At 36.2% G+C, this 16,623-nt stretch overlaps 1 long non-coding RNA gene and 1 pseudogene across 1 annotated transcript; both read right to left on the bottom strand.

Annotated features, from left to right (window-relative positions):
• Positions 1–265: 265 nt before the first annotated feature.
• LOC148694687 (uncharacterized) lies at positions 266–2,946 on the bottom strand. Its single transcript, XR_015965596.1, has 3 exons — positions 2,762–2,946; positions 2,258–2,307; positions 266–686 (listed from the first exon to the last, which is right to left on the bottom strand). It is a non-coding gene; the product is annotated as an uncharacterized LOC148694687 (long non-coding RNA).
• A 373-nt stretch (positions 2,947–3,319) lies between these two features.
• Positions 3,320–4,089, bottom strand: LOC137717110 (cold shock protein 1-like; annotated as a pseudogene).
• Positions 4,090–16,623: the final 12,534 nt, after the last annotated feature.

The raw sequence follows: 16,623 nt of genomic DNA on the forward strand, positions 1-16,623 counted from the left end.
GTTTGCTTTTTTTGGTTGTGTTTTTGTAGCTTTGTTTGCTTGGTCGTTTGCCTTATTACCTTTCATGTTGGTGTGTTTTTGAACCGTGTTTAATTAAGTTGTACCGAAAAGAAAAAAACTATTAGTTCATCCCATACTGTAGCAAACATTAGAAAATACAGTGAACAATCTGTTGAATCCAAATCACAGAAATTCTAATGTATCTTCTAATCAAATTGAATTCCTCTTCAATTGAGTCACCGCTGATATTAGAGCAAAGCATATGTAAAGCAAGAAAATGTATAAGTAGGATTACTCAATAAATATCTGATTGACTTGACTCACTTCAATAGACATCAGATCAAGTTATGATGAAATAAACAGCAACATGAAATATCAACTATCGAGCCTTGAGTAGGGTAAAAGTGTCTTCGTCAAATGAAAAAGCTGTAACCTTGTTTGCACAAGGATCGACTTTGTTGTCATCTAGATCCCTTTCACTGTAAAAACCAGGTTTTTCAGGTTCAGGCAATCCACACCACTCAATACAGAACCGCAGCTGGCATGCTTGGCCTATCTGCCGGATTTCACTGCACATATAAAAAACCCACATGGATTGACCGCAAAACTTCATGTGGATTACTGGAGTCTCCTACTGATGTATCGAGCATTTCAATGGACTTGCCTTCTGTGTATAAATTCCATGCCTAAAAGATCACAACCACCAATTGTACTGAATAAACAGAAGTACAAAGAATATGGTAAAAATTCGACATACATGGTGAAAATAACTACATAATTACATCCAATGTGTATAAAAATATCAATCTTTCAATTGAGCATTATAATTTGACACCAAAATCAAAGGCACGAACTGCGTGAAGGGTCAAATTGAACACAATCTGAAAAAACTCAACTTAGATTCTGAAATTCACAGTCAAATCAACACAAATCCCCACCCAAGGTTCTTCACCAACTGGCATTTCTTTCAAACTTCACAGTCAAATCAACACAAATCGACTTACTAATCGACGTGGGAATGACACCGGTAAGATTATTACTGTAAATGAAAAGCTCTTCAAGTGAAGCTAAATTCCCTATCTCCTCAGGCATTTCACCAAACACATAATTCTCACAGAGGTAAAGCTTTCTACGGTTGGTCATTTTGCAGAAAGTGGTCAACATTTCTCCATGAAACCTATTTGTGCACAAGTCTAGAATCTCGAGATAATGACAATTTGTCAAACCCTTACTTAACTGAATTTTAGGTAACTTCATTACTTGGTTTATATAAGTTACCAAGTGCCAGAAACAAGCTTATTAAGCATTACAAATGCTTGAATTTTAGGTAACTTCATTACTTAACAAATCCTTTTTGTGCTCAGTTTTGATTACGTACTTCTATCAGTTTTGATACTAAAAACCCAACAAGCTTGCAAGAGGAACTAAATGGAAACAAGGATTAGAGATCAAACAAGAATACTCGTATACTTAGTTTGAATTAAGGATTATAGTTTTTTTTTTCTTTGGTCTTTTTAATCTGTTGAATCAAGAAGTAGAGGTTGAACAAAGATATTTTAAACATAATCAAACAATAAAGGCATTCAAATATGTAGCTATCACAGGTCGGAAAAGAAACAAGTTGCTCATTCTATTTTCTATTTGTACAGGATATCTAACTAATTAGCAAAAAAATTAGCCTTTGAGCAATCAATTTACAGCTTTTGAGGTTGCTCTATTTGTATTCATTTTTGCCATGGAGCTCCAATCAATTTATAGCTTTTGAGGTTGCTCTATTTGTATTCATTTTTTCCATGGAGCTCCTTCTTTTATATATACAAACTCCAATGATCACAATAGACGAATACTCAAACAAAGAAAGATAAGGATGCATCTCCCAAACGAAAATCTGAAGCCAGATCAAAACAGGATATGGAGGCAACGGTAAGATTATTGCTTGCAATTAAGCCCCAGAATTCATTGGCTTCACATATATATTGCAATATGATTTATCAATCAAGAAGACAAACAACCCATGAACATGAGCCATTAGATGCAAGAAATTGAAGCAGGACTTTTAGTTCCAACTTACTGTAGATAAACAAGATATTTTTCAGAGCATGATTCATTTTAGCTAAACCCACCTTCTTCGCTCACTACGGAAAGGACCATAGAAGAAGTTCTTGGACACATTGAATTCAGTTAAGTAAGTAAGATTACAAATGCTCGGAGACAAAGTGCTACACAAATTAAGTCCACTGAGATTTAGAGAAGTTACCTTGAAATCAGAACAACGAACTCCGGTCCAATTGCAAGGATTTGAATATGCTAAATTCCAGGACACACACACACACACCCAAAATCAGCATACCCATATGGAATGAGACACCTACACACACAGAGTACATACATACATACAGACACATACAATCATAGACTATATACATATCAATTATTAGATGAAATTCAACGATAGCAGAACAAATATTAGATGAAATTCACACACACCCACACACACACACACACATATATATATATATATATATATATATATATATATATATCAAATCCACTCCAGTAAAACCCAAACTTTAATATCAATTTGAACCTAAAAATCAAAACCCTAATTTATTTTCAACTGCTCAGATCAGTTATTGAAAAGTTTTCAAACCAAAACAACGAAGTTGTTCATAACCCAATAATAATTTACCAGACAATATCAAAGTCGTTCACGATCAGCAAAAGAAAATTGAAGAAGAAAATCATCAGATTCGAAATTTACCTGATGAGGAGCAGAGGACGGCGAGCAGGACGCAGAGGACGGGGAGGATGACGAGTGCGAAGGAGTAGGACGTCTTCTCTCGCAGACGAGCGACGAATTTCTCTTTCTCTGGGCTTAGTAGTACTGTGAAAATTGGGGGTCCTTGTGAAGAACTCTTAGCGAAAGACTTTGTTTGAGCGAGTCCGAGTTTATCCCATTAAACTCAGTCCCTCTACCCACCGAACATGGGATACACTAAATACTTAATCCAGTCTAGTCCAGTCCCATTTAGTGAGGCCAAACAAACACCCCCTAATACCCAATTACGATTACTCAAATTCATCAAATCCCGTCGACACTCAAAATTGGTCACACTGCTGAGTCGTACCATTGTAATTGCAACGCGCCTAAAAAATGTGCCAATAATGTAATCAGTTTTGTGTGTCTAAATAGCATTGCTCGAAGTATAATCTACAAGATCCAACAAAAATCCAGTTCAACGGTAATAAAAGCGAGAAGAAGGAAAACTAATTCAAAGAACAAACGAATTCAAGTGGTAAAAATGACACCAAAACATGATCATTAATTTCAGCTTTCATAGATTCCATATTTGAACAACAAAAATAGGTATAAAAATTGAGGAACCGAAAAACAATGAATGGGAGAAGAAGCAAACAACTACCATCTAATCTAACATATGCAAAATAATCATCCAAAACTTAACAGAGCGCAGGAAACCATAGGATTTTATACGCTCCAAATCCTCATTTCTGATCATTGGGACATTCCCTTGCCAAATGCCCCTCTCCACAATTATAGCATCCACCGCCACGCCCACTCCTCTACCACCATATTCCCGTCCACCGCCGCCAAATTTCGGGACGACACTCCCTCGCCAAATGGCCAATGCCACCGCAATTGTAGCATTCACCGCCGCGACCCCCACTACCTCCTCCGTAACGACCACGCATTCTGCCTCCTTTCGCTGCATTATACCCTCCAGGGCCTCCACCTAACCTTCCATAACCACCTCCCCTGCCTCTCCGGCCATATCCGCCACGTCCGCGGCCTCGATCAAAGCTCGGATGGGGGGATTCAGTGATATTGCCGACGACGTCGACGACTTTTGTGCGTCAGTCCTCATCGAAATCGATGACGAACTCCATGGTTTGGCCCTCCGAGAGGGTCCAGAAGCCGTCGGATTGAATCGAGGTCTAGTGGACGAATAGATCCTCGCCGCCGTCGTCCGGAGCTATGAAGCGGAACCCCTTCTGCGCGTTGAACCACTTGACCGTGCCCGTGGATTTCGCGCCGTCCGCAATGGATGGGACGGATCTAGAAGCTTCTATGTTACAAAATGTTTTTTAGTTATCTGCGATGGAGTGGACTAACTGTCCTGTAACTGACTCTCTCAGACCTGCTCTCTCCTCTGCGGCTGTTTTTCAGTATTTGAAGAAATTTTTTATTGTGACGGAAATATGTGGTACATGTATTTTTATATAAGTAATGAGAAATTTGATTTTTTAAGCTATTAATTTTTTAATACACAAATTTTACACCATCAAAATCTCTCCTTGAATGAAAATTAAAGAAAGTTGTGCGTGGGACCCGCTTGGTGCAGTATTGGACTAAGAAGCTGGATAATAACAAATTCTAATATTATATTATTTAATATATAAATTATTAATATTTTATTATGATCTTATCTTTTTCTCCATCTTTTCCTACCATTTCCGTCCCACTCTTTTCCTCTTCTCTCATCGTCCCACCCTCTCCCTCTTTTTTTCCTCTTAGACCTCTCAATTCATGTCTCTTTCTCATTCCTGGTCAAACTCCTTATTGATTCCAGTCTCTATTTATTTGTCCTCCCTCCCTCTCTAGCTATAAGTTGTTCGAACAGAACCTCACGGCTTCAATTTTCCCGACGAGTTGCAGGTTTCCCGATGTGTTTTCCGACCAACCTTCATTAAATTGGATGAAGTTAGCACCGCCAAAAAATTCATCACCATCCCTGGACCGAGATCTTAGCTTTGAATGCTCAAATATATCATGGATTTGAAGAAGCCCAAATAGGCCGAGACTTCCAGGCCATTTTCCGACCACATTCGACCACATTTTAGCCTCGATTCAGGTAAAATCGTAATCTTGTCACTCCCAGCTTCAATTTGGTATATTTTATATGAAAGTTGGTTCTGAAATGGATCTGTAAGAGAGTCGGAAAGTTAATGATTGATCTAGGTGACCGGAGATGACGAGGAGTCTGTCGGGAGTGGTCGTTGAGCATGATGAGGATGAGAAAAAGATGATAGTATTAGCTAGTCCCATGGTTATTGGGGGGTTTCGCTAAGACCTCTTAGTGAAGGGTTTTGTCCATGCTAGTCTCCTTTAGTCTCATTAATGTTAGTCCCAGCATGGAACAAACACAGTATTGGACTAATAGCTAGTCCAGTCCAGTCCAGTCCAACTTAGTGAGGGCAAACAAACGCCCCCTTGGAGTCTTCCACGTCAATTTGTTTTGGACAAAGGAAACGGATAGGATGACTAGGATGACTAATTTTGGTGCTACCGTCTCACCTCAACGTAGTGTCCAACTTTTACTTCGAACTTGCAATAACAAAAAAGCGAATCTAAATTCGTACACTTACAATTAAGAGAAATATGATGTTTTTAATAAAAGCAGCTTATTAAAAAATCGGAAACATAATGCATGGTAATCAGTGCCTATTAATGAAATTTTCAAAAGATAAGTACATTCTCACATATTTTACAATATCTTTGTTTTAATATTGTCTTTGACAATTATTATAGCATATTAAATATCATATCCTTATTAGTCATTTAGCATATTCATAGCAATTTATATAAAATTTTACCAAACACTTAACGATATTTTTTTTTTTTTTTTTTTTGTTAAAAGAATTTTTACAAAAAAAAAAAAGTTTACCAAATATTCAATAACTTTATTTTACAACTGTTTATTCTCACTGCACAGTAAAATAGTTTTTAAAAAAAAACACAACTATACCAAATTAGCCCTAAAAGGATGGAAGAGTAGATTGAGAGATATAGAATTATTATAGCCGTCTTATTTGGTTAAGATTTAATCTCAACCGTATAATCCAAATCAACTATTCTCTCTCGACTTCACCTCATTTTGCTTTTAAGTCTCGACTCTTCCGCCATAGTTGATTCTCTCGATCTCCTTCCTCCTACCTATTCTCTCTATGTCTTCGAATTCCACAACACCAGTGACACAACACACCCACATCACTCCCCATGTACCCTCCTGAGTTCGGCTGATTGAGTATGCAATTATTACTTGAGTTGCAGTTTAGCCTTTGATTCGTGTAAAGAGAGCCACATCCGACGATCGTATGTCTAATCAACACAAGTAGAAATGAAAGGAAAATTACCAAAGTCATTTCATAAAAAGAGATTGAAGCGTTACCTCATATCGACTTTCGTGAGCCTGACCAAAAAAGTTTAGATTTCTTTTTGTCATAAGGGAAAATCCGCTCTACGTGAAAAAAGTTAGACATTTCAATTTTTTTTTTTTTTTTTTTTGGCTTGATATCGCATCGTGAAATACTTAAAGGACGTATAAACTCCCTTGTAGTCTGCCGAGGCAATTGCGGCTCCAAGTAGAGTTGGGCAAAATCCACATTTCGAATTCGACTAGCATCTGCCAGAAGGGCAACATGAATTATTGAAGGCCTAATCACAAGCGGAGATTACAAATGAGTGTTAGCTTCAGAAGACACCACAATGTGTCTGGGTAGACACCTTGTCTCTGGAGGTATTGGAATTGGGATAAAAGGGGATTCAAGGACTTGAACTTCGTTTCGATGTGGCGGTGATGATCAAACACAAGCAAGCATCCAAGACGCTTGGAGAAAACTTAAAAACCTTCTGCTTAGGTGATAACCTTGTGAACACAATGATGAGCTTCAAGGACATGAAAACTCTAAACTCTTATTTTTTTAATTTGTAAAGAGTCTTGGTTCACCAACACTAGGTTTTGAATTTCATGAGTTATAGAATTGTTTTTTAGTACATGCTTACTTTAAGAGTTATTATGTATGTTTGGATCATCAAATATTCTTAATTAGACAAATTTTTTCCTTCACTTCCCATCTTCAATCACTTATTCATTCATTCTCCTTTTCAAGGTATCAATAAGAGTTCCATTTCTTTGCAGCAACAACATTCATCACCATCAACGTAGCTCTTATGATTTCTAGCAATTGGAATATTGGTTATAGTCGTTCTTTTCAACTCCAAGAATTGAATGGCTCATCAATGATTACCATATCCAATCATACTTGCCCAAAAAACCTAGAAGGTGATGAAGCCATAAAGTATAGTGATGTGGAAAATGTGAATAAATTAAAACCTAAAATTGACTAATTAGAGTGCGCATGTGAGCATGATTGAACCCATATCACACAAGTGATGTCAGAGCATAGATAAATAGTAGTAAAAGAAAACTAAGGACATTTATACCGAAAAGAGAAGCCTCCTACATAACAGCTTTTACCAGCAACCCTCGTCGTCACAAAATCTTTACCACTAAAATCTTGGAGGGCTGAAAAAAAAAAGGGTGAGGGGGCCTGAAAAATAAAGTTTTGTAAACCATTTTCTAAAATGTGTAACCCCTTGCTGTTAAACAAGTATAAAGTTTCCGAAAATATTATAATAGTAGTATGTAATACGGTATCTTGCAACAGCAGTGGGTCAAAAAATGTAGGATACAACAAGAAGGTATCTCAACATTAAATCTCAAATCGTTATTATAAGGAATCAATGCTCATTAATTTATGTAGGCACACAAATCCATTGCAGATATATTTAGACAATGGAACAGGCTAGGTTTAGGTTTTACATTCTAGTACTACATCATGTGAGCTGCGCTACACTAGTAGAAAAAACAGCTTATGCGACGATATTTTGCGCAACGATGAGTATTTCGTCGTGCAATACGTACTTGCACAACTAAAAATATACTTCGTCACGCAAAATAGAAAAGATAAAAGAAAAAAAAAATTGCGTGATGAAGACATTCGTCGCGCAAGAGTACTTAGCGCGACGAATAATTGTTGGAGTTGCGTAAAGTCAGCAAGAAAACGCAGGGTAGTTTAGTTTGGCGCGAAAAACTTGCGCAACGAAAATGGGGCATTTGCGTGACCAATGATTCGTCGCGTAAGATCCAGTCAATTTTGACCATTTACTGCAGGTGAATCAGAGGAATCAATACCGCATTTAATATAGGTGTTTGCGCGACAAAGGCTTCATCACGCAAAGGTCTTAACCTTCCTATAGATATGCACTTCTGCTGTCTTGATTCTTCACAATTCTATTCTCCTTATTCTTCAAAATTCTGTTCGTGCTGGGATGGTGGATAAAAGCAAGGATGAGAGTGTACGCGAAGCCAACTCACATGAGTTGAGGGAACATTTTGAGTTTGCGCATGCGATCGCTATAGCCATGGGGAATAATTGTCTCACTGCTGAGTGGCGTTCTTGGGAAAATGTGCCCGGGAATGTGAAGAAGGCTATGATGGATGAACTATTAGTAAGTATATTGTTAATGGATTAATAATTAAGTTTGTGAAATTTTTAGTTATATGTTGGAATTAATTATTTGCATGTATGTGTAACAATGTAAGTATACTCTTGATGATGATACGAACAAACATTTGATGGATAATGCGTTGGAGGGAGGTTACAATCGATGGAATTAGGAAGTCTTGTGGAATGGACCAGGACCATCCAAATAGTAGTTTTAAATTTATGTTTTGTATAACAATATTTAAATTTAAGTTTTTTCTTTTTTCTTTTATTTTTTTATTTTTTATAAGTTATGTATTTGGACTTAATTAGTTTCAATTCCTATCGGGTTTTTTTTGTATGACAATATCGTACTTATGCTGAAAATAATTGTATGGATTAAGGCATTAATTATATATAGAATAATTATTTATAGAATAATATTTTAGGTATTAATTATTTATAGAATAAATATTTAAAGTATTAATTATTTTTAGAATAAATATTTAAGGTATCAAATATTTTCTGAATATTTGTTTGTAATTATAAAGTTTACGTAAACATAGATATCTGTGTTTACGTAAACTTTGTAATTACAATTATTTTATCTATCTCGTCACGCAATATATTGAGCGAGGGTACCTTTGTCGCGTAAGACATCTTTGCATGATGAATCCATGTGTTTGTCGCGCAAAGCACGGTTAGACTGCGTTCAAACCTTCCAATTTATTGCGCATTTATAACGCATTTTGCGAGACGAATTTGGGGATTTGTGCGACGAATATGTTCATCGCGCAAAGGTGCCCTAGTGCTATATAAACACAGTTTCAGATCCCTTATTTTCAAAAAAAAATTTGTTTAAAAAAGAATGGCCGATTCTGAAGATGGTTTTGACAAAAAGAAACTTGTAGTGTGATTAGAGAGGTATCGACGGAAGCAAGTGCCGTACTTTGAAGGTAAAAATATGGCTGAGGCGTATGTTGAATTTAAGTATGACATTGGAAATTTGGTTCGGAGGGATTGTTCTGTCGAGTTTGAGTCTTGGAAAAAGGTCCTTGAGGAGTTGAAGAAGTCCATGTTGGGAGAGTTATCGGTAAGTTTGTGGTAAATAATGCACAATTATTTTTGTTAAAACTTAATATTTTTTAAATTACTAATTTATTGTTATTGGCATTAATGTAGGTTCATTGGGATGTTGATGAAACCGATGAGAAGCAACGGATTTATGTGGATGGGCTTTTCAAGCAAAGTTTCCGGTAGTGGAAGTTTGATGTGTTGCTAGCGAGGAAGGATTGAAGTTGATGAAGATTGTTTTTTTTTTTTTTTTTTTTAAATAAGATTTTGTGGACTTTATATTTAATTTAATGAATAAAGATATGTTATGTGGATGAGTATTAATATTTTCATTAATTATAATTTCTATTTGGGATAGTAAATTAGTTTTGTTAATTAATTTAATGTTTAATTAGGTTTGAGTTTTTGATTTATAATTAAATAAAAATTTACAATACATACAAATAAAAAAGAAAAACATAAAAAGAAAAATTAAAAAATATGCATTGCATGACCATACATTCTTTCGTCGCGCAATGTGTTGAAAAGAATAAATTGTAAAGTAAAGGACATAAAATTAAAAAATGGTGAACTTGCGCGACGAATAAAAAAATGGTAAACTTGCGCGATGAATGTTTCTTTTTTCATCACGCAAATGTCATTTGCATGACGAATACCATCTTAGTCGCTCAATGGGTGTTTGTGCGACGAAGACCTAGTTCGTCCTGCAAAATCGTTCGTCCAAAAGTGAACTTTTAAATCTAGATTCAGCCATGTGCAGAGGCAAATTGCAAAAAAAATTGCAGATTGTGCCTCTGCACTCATCCTTTCGATTTTGCTTAATTTGGCATCCGTCATTTCAATTTCATCATCTAATATTCCCTCCATCTTATTCTCTAGGTTGATCGAGCTATCTTGGTGTGTTTGGTGCGCGTTTTTTGTTGTTAGGGTAAAAGTATTAATGTAAATTCATATTAACGCCATTAATTTTGTTGTCTATAGGGATATTGTGTATGATTAGCGATTGGTGGAGAACGATTGAGAAGGTATTTTCTTCGTTTTATTTTTAAACATATAAAATTAATTAAATTATGTTGAACTTAGTTTGTTATGTTTATATTGTGTTGTGAAATTATATTTATATAATGTTGTTAAATTTGTACGTGACATACAAATATGTGTTGTGATGTACGGAGTTAATTGAAATTAACTTCGTACTTGTTTTGTATTTTTAGTAAAACTTAGTTTCTTGTTCGAGGATTAGTTGGATTTTGTGCATGGATGTGAAAGCATGATTGCAGTCCGATTAATTCTTGAATTGTCCCATTATGTGGATAGTTCGGAATGCATAGTTATGATGCGTAGTTTATGGTTGAAGGATTAGGTTTCAGTTGTGGAGATTTTGGTGTCATCTCTGTACGTTCTTCGGGTCGTACACCTAAAGAACTGTATCGAGATGCTGCCGAAATTCATCCACGTCGAAATCTAATCTGATGTAGCCGTAAATTATGTGACATGACTATGCATTCCCTAATGGGATAGGGCCCTTACTGGAGGCATAAGGTGATATTATCATTTTGTATGAAGTTTTTGTGATTGTTGTTTTGTTATTGTGGTTCCAGGAATTATGGACGGGACGTGGATACAGAACTCGAATAGATGCGTGGACGAATACTTGGATGGAATTGAGAATTTTATTGACTTTGCATGTACACACAGCCCGGGTGCAATGATTGAGACATATAATACTTGGACCCATCATAGGGAACAATTAGATAATACTTTGTCGTCAAACGCCACAAGAGTGGACAATGTTGAACCTATTGTGGATCCTAATGAACAAGTCATGGATATTATAAATGATGTTTTTCCATTTACAACGACAAACACCAATCAGGAAGGGGAAGATGACGTGCCTACACCAATGGACAATGTAGAGTTCGAACAATATGAAAAACTATTAAAAAATGCCAACCAAGAGTTATACCCAAGGTGCGAGAGCTTTTCCATTCTCACGCCCATTGTGGAACTAATGCACGGAAAAATAAAGTATCATATGTCGAACCAATGTTTCGATTACTTTTTGGGGGTTTTCAAGAGAATGCTTCCAAAGGACAATTGTTTGCCGAAAGACCATAGAAATGCACAAAAGGTGTTGAATGGTCTTGGATTGGGTTATGAAAAAAATTCACGCTTGCAAAAACAATTGTATTTTATTCTACAAAAAGAATAAAGCATTGGATAAATGCCCTGTATGTAATGAGTCGAGGTTCAAAATGACATCTTCGAATAGAACGACTAAGATCCCACAAAAAGTCATGCATTATCTGCCCTTGAAACCTAGGTTGCAGCGATTGTATATGTCAACACATACTGCCACGGCCATGAGATGACATAAGGAAAAGCGAGTTGATGACGATGTCCTGAGGCATCTTGCAGATGGAGAGGCATCGAAAGAGTTCGATTGAACGTTCCTTGATTTTGTTGCTGATTCTTGTAATGTTAGATTGAGACTTGCCACTGACGGATTTAATCCGTTTGGGGTTTTAAACCAACACCACAGTACTTGCCCGATTTTCGTATTTGTGAATAATTTGCCGCCATGGAAATGTATGAAAAAAGAATACATGATAATGACTCTATTGATAACTGAAGATCCTGGTAGGTTAATCGATGTATAATTACGGCCATTGGTGGTTGAGCTAAAAGATTTATGGACACACAGTGTGCGCACATACGATAAATGTATTGGCAAGATGTTCACTTTGTGGGCTATAGTGATGTGGACTGTGAACAATTTCTCCACATATGCAATGGTTTCCGGGTGGAGCACTAGGGGTTATATGGCATGCCCTGTATGCAAGGAAGACGTAACATCTAGTTGGCACGTTGGAAAAGTTTGTTACCTTGGTCATCGGAGATGGTTGCCTTGGGACCACGAGTGGCGAAAGAAGGATAAAGAGTTTGACGGGGAGAAAGAACATCGCCTTAGACCTAGAGAATGGTCCGGTCATTAGATTTTGGAACAACTTAACCACTTGGATTTTGATCATTTCGAACCAATATCAGTAGGACAAGACCTTTTACACATATGAACTGGACACAAAAGTCTATGTTTTTTGAGCTCCCGTATTGGTCTAAACTAAAATTGAGACACAATCTCGATGTTATACATGTTGAGAAAAAAGTATTTGACACATTGGTCAGCACAATTCTAGATATTGAGGGTAAGACAAAGGACACGATCAAAGCTCATCTTGATTTGGAATGAATGGGAATACAACGAGGTTTATGGATGAATAGGGACAATGATAAAGCCAGAAGGGATCTTGCATTTTTTTCAATGAAATCGAATGACAAGAAAGAATTTTTAAAGTTTTTATAGTCTGTAAAGTTTCCCGATGGGTATGCTTCAAATATCACTCGTTGTGTCAACGTTGACGGGGGTAAATTAGCTGGCCTAAAGAGTCATGACTGCCATGTGGTTTTGCAACGCCTACTTCTTGTGGGTATTCGACATCTCTTGCTAGCTGATGTAGTGAAACCAATCATGTTATTGTCCAGTTATTTTTCGCAATTGACGTCAAGAACGTTGCAAAAAACGGACGTTAATCAGTTACACTGTGACATTGTGCAAGTTCTATGCAAGTTTGAGATGATATTTCCTCCATCTTTCTTCATAAGTATGATACACGTGATGGTTTACTTACCAGAGAAGGCATTGCTTGCTAGACCAGTCAACTTTCGAATGTATCTAATAGAAAGGTGTATATTTCTCGTCTTTTTTATTAATCAATATTAAATATATTACAATTAGTAATATGTGTATTGTATCGTTTTCTTTTGGCAGGCTTCTTGGAGACTTGAAGAAAAGTGTACGAAACAAAGCGAAGCCCAAATGATCCATTATACAAGCTTGGGTGGCATATGAGGTGCTTACATTTTGTGGAATGCATTTAAAGGATGTTGAGACAACTTTCAATCGTCCTCCTTGCAATAATGATGAGGGTGTGAGAAAGGAGAAAATTTTAGTTTTTACCCAAATCGCTCAACCATTCGGAGATCTGATTTGTGGCAAGTTTTTTTCGAAGAAGGACATGGGGGTAGCACATTGGTTCGTACTCAACAATTGTGACGAGACACTGTCATACCTAGACAAGCATGAAAACATGGTGAAGCAGGCACATCTTTCACATTTGTATGCCAAGAAACACCGTGAATTGTTTCCGTAGTGGTTTCTCGAATATGTACGTTTGAAGTGTTTTGTATTGGACATATATATTGTACCAATTAATATTTTTTGAACTAACAAATTTAAATGTTTGTCTAATATTAGGTGAATCAACTAAAAGCATCGAATTCCTTCGTGTACTGTGAAAAGTTGTATAAATTGGCGTTCGGACCGATTCGCATTGAATTGTACTTGGGTTGCCATGTCAACGACATTAAGTTCTTAGCAGGTGCATAAGATGACAAGCTGTGTACGAAAAACAGTGGTGTTCATGTCCCCAGGGGAGGCGACAGTACAAACATTGAATTCTATGGCAAACTAATAAGTGTCGTGCAATTGTTTTACAAAGACTGGTGCCAAGTAATCCTATTTAAGTGTTGTTGGTTTGATACAAACCCAAATAGGCATGGAAGTGTGAAAAGAGATCATGGATTACTATCAGTAAACATTACCAAAACTTGGTACGATGACGACCCTTACATCTTAGCAACCATGGCAAAACAAATTGTGTATCTAGATGACCCTAAAGCCGGGAAGGGTTGGAAAGTTGTTTAGAAGATGGATCATAAGAATGTGTATGCTATACTAGAACAAGACCGTACTGATGATGACATCGACAATGTTGCTGACTAACGTCTTGAATCTTCAATAGAAAGTGGTGTGGAAACACTTCGAGATATTAATCTTATCCAAGAACCATTTCAGATAGAAGGAGTATCTTCAATCGAAATACTGATTCAGTCGATCACAATTGACCTCGTTAATATTCCACGATACAATGGTCTAGTGCGCACAAAGGATGATGGTGACGTACCTATCAATGATGAGGAATGAGACACTGAAAATGATGATAGCAACGAAAGTGAAAGTTATTATAGTTCGGATGAAGATTAAGGCAATTTATTTGTAACTTTTTTTGTAAAACAGATGAAATGGTTAATGCATTATATAGAGTGATGGAAAAAATGGTATGAATGATTCCCATTTTATATGTGAATTACTTTGTAAATAACATAATTGCATGATGCATAACAAGTTTTGGTCACACAAGCGTTTTAATTTTATACGGGAATATTGAAATTTCAGACACTTGCATGATGAATACATATATTTCATCGCCCAAAGTATATTTGTGCGACGAAATATATGTATCATCGCGCAAGTGTCTGTAATTTCAATTCAGGTGCTTTTTAAATTTAAAAAAACTTGCGCGACGATTTTTTAGCCTTGTGAGACAAAGACTATGTTGCACAAGATTCTATATTTTAACCCGTGTCTCTCATTCCTCCCTTCACTTCCCTCTTCTTCCTTTTTTCCCTGTGTGATACCCTCTTTCTCCTTCCTCTGTATCTCCATCTGTCTCTCTATCCCTCTCTCCGGCAGTCGCGTCTTCGTCTCCAAGAGGTAATTTCCTCTTCAGTTTTTATTTTCAATTTTCTTTATTTACCATGTTAATTAGGGTTCTTTTATGTTTTATGTTTTTCAAATTGGGGGTTAGAATTAGGGCAGTCGGGTTAGAATTAGGGTTCGTAAATTGGGGGTTACATTTAGGTTCTTAAATTAGAGTTTTTAGGGTTCTTAATTCGGGTTAGATTTAGGTCTTAAATTAGGGGAACGATTTTGGGCAGTGAGGTTAGATTAGGTTTTCTTAAATTGCGGGTTAGATTTACGGTGCTTCACTGGGGGTTAGATTAGGGTTCTTAAATTAGGGGTTTTATAATTTCAAGTAAATGGTTAGAATTAGGGCCTTGTCTCGCTCTTGATTGAATTTTTCTTATTACCATGCACAGTGATTCAGTGTGTTGAGAAATAATGGAACTAAATGAACTTACTACTATCTTTAGCTTTGTTCCTTGGTTTTCCGAGTGGGGTTTTTGCTACTTCACTGTTGGATTTTGGAATTGGATGTTGGTTGAAGTTTTTGGTTGAAAAACTTGATGTTTGTTGCTAGATGTAGGTGAAATCTGCGGAATGTAGAACTTGGAAAATGTTTACACTCTTTCCTTCTTGGAAAGTAACCTAAGTTAGACAATTGATTTCCCACCCTAAATAATTTTTATTTGGTCATTCCGTTATGATAATTGAGTTGCAGTTTCCTTTCCTAGAAATGAATGCAATGACATTGATTTCTTTATCCAAGTAGAGTATTGTTACAATTAATTAAATGTACTAGTAACTAAACAAACAACTTGCTGCTTGGCCCGCTGTTCTTAAACAAGAACTCATGAAGACAACAATTTAGCTTTGTTCCTCGGTTTTTCAATTTGGGTTTCTACTACTTTGGTGTTTGATTTGGATATTTGTTGAAATTTTTTATGTTGGTTGTTGGATTCTACAAAATGCATAATCTACAAAATTTGTAACTCCTTCCTTCTTGGAAAGGAACCAAAGTTAGAAAATTGGTTATGGATTTCTCAGACAAGTAGAGTATTGTTACGATGAATATAAGTCAAAAGAATGTACTAGTAACTAAACGACCAACGTGCTACTTATCTTTAGCTGTGGTCCTCAGCTTTCGAGTGGGGGTTCTGCTCTTTGGTGTTGGATTTGGGAATTGGATGTTGGTTAAAAATTTTGGTTGCAAAATTGGGGTTTCTGCTACTTATCTTTACCTGTGTTCCTCAGTTTTCGAGTGGGCCTTGTCTCGCTCTTAATTGAATTTTTCTTATTATTTGCGATAACTTTTTTTTTTTTTCAATGTGAAGAATGTATGACTTTGTTAAAGAAATAGTGTTGTAGCTTAATTAGTTAGTCATACAATCAGACAGAGATAGTTATAAAAATATGGTGGGGTTTTTTCATTTGAAGAACATAAATAGCTTAATTAGCCTACTAATGGTTCTCTCTCGGAAGTCTTCACTCCTAAATAGATAGAAAGTGTTATTTGCTACTACTCACTCTTTTATAAATATACTGCATTGTTAATTATTCTAGTTAGCAAGCTCTATTTATATCCAATAGTCATATGATTTCTATATGTAATGTGGATATTTAAAGAGACCGAGAATCACTTTATATGGTCCATTTTCTCATTACTACCTATGAAATTATTA

Source organism: Pyrus communis, chromosome 8, assembly GCF_041283825.1.
Source record: "Pyrus communis isolate YQ-2024b chromosome 8, ASM4128382v1, whole genome shotgun sequence".
Taxonomy (NCBI): domain Eukaryota; kingdom Viridiplantae; phylum Streptophyta; class Magnoliopsida; order Rosales; family Rosaceae; genus Pyrus; species Pyrus communis.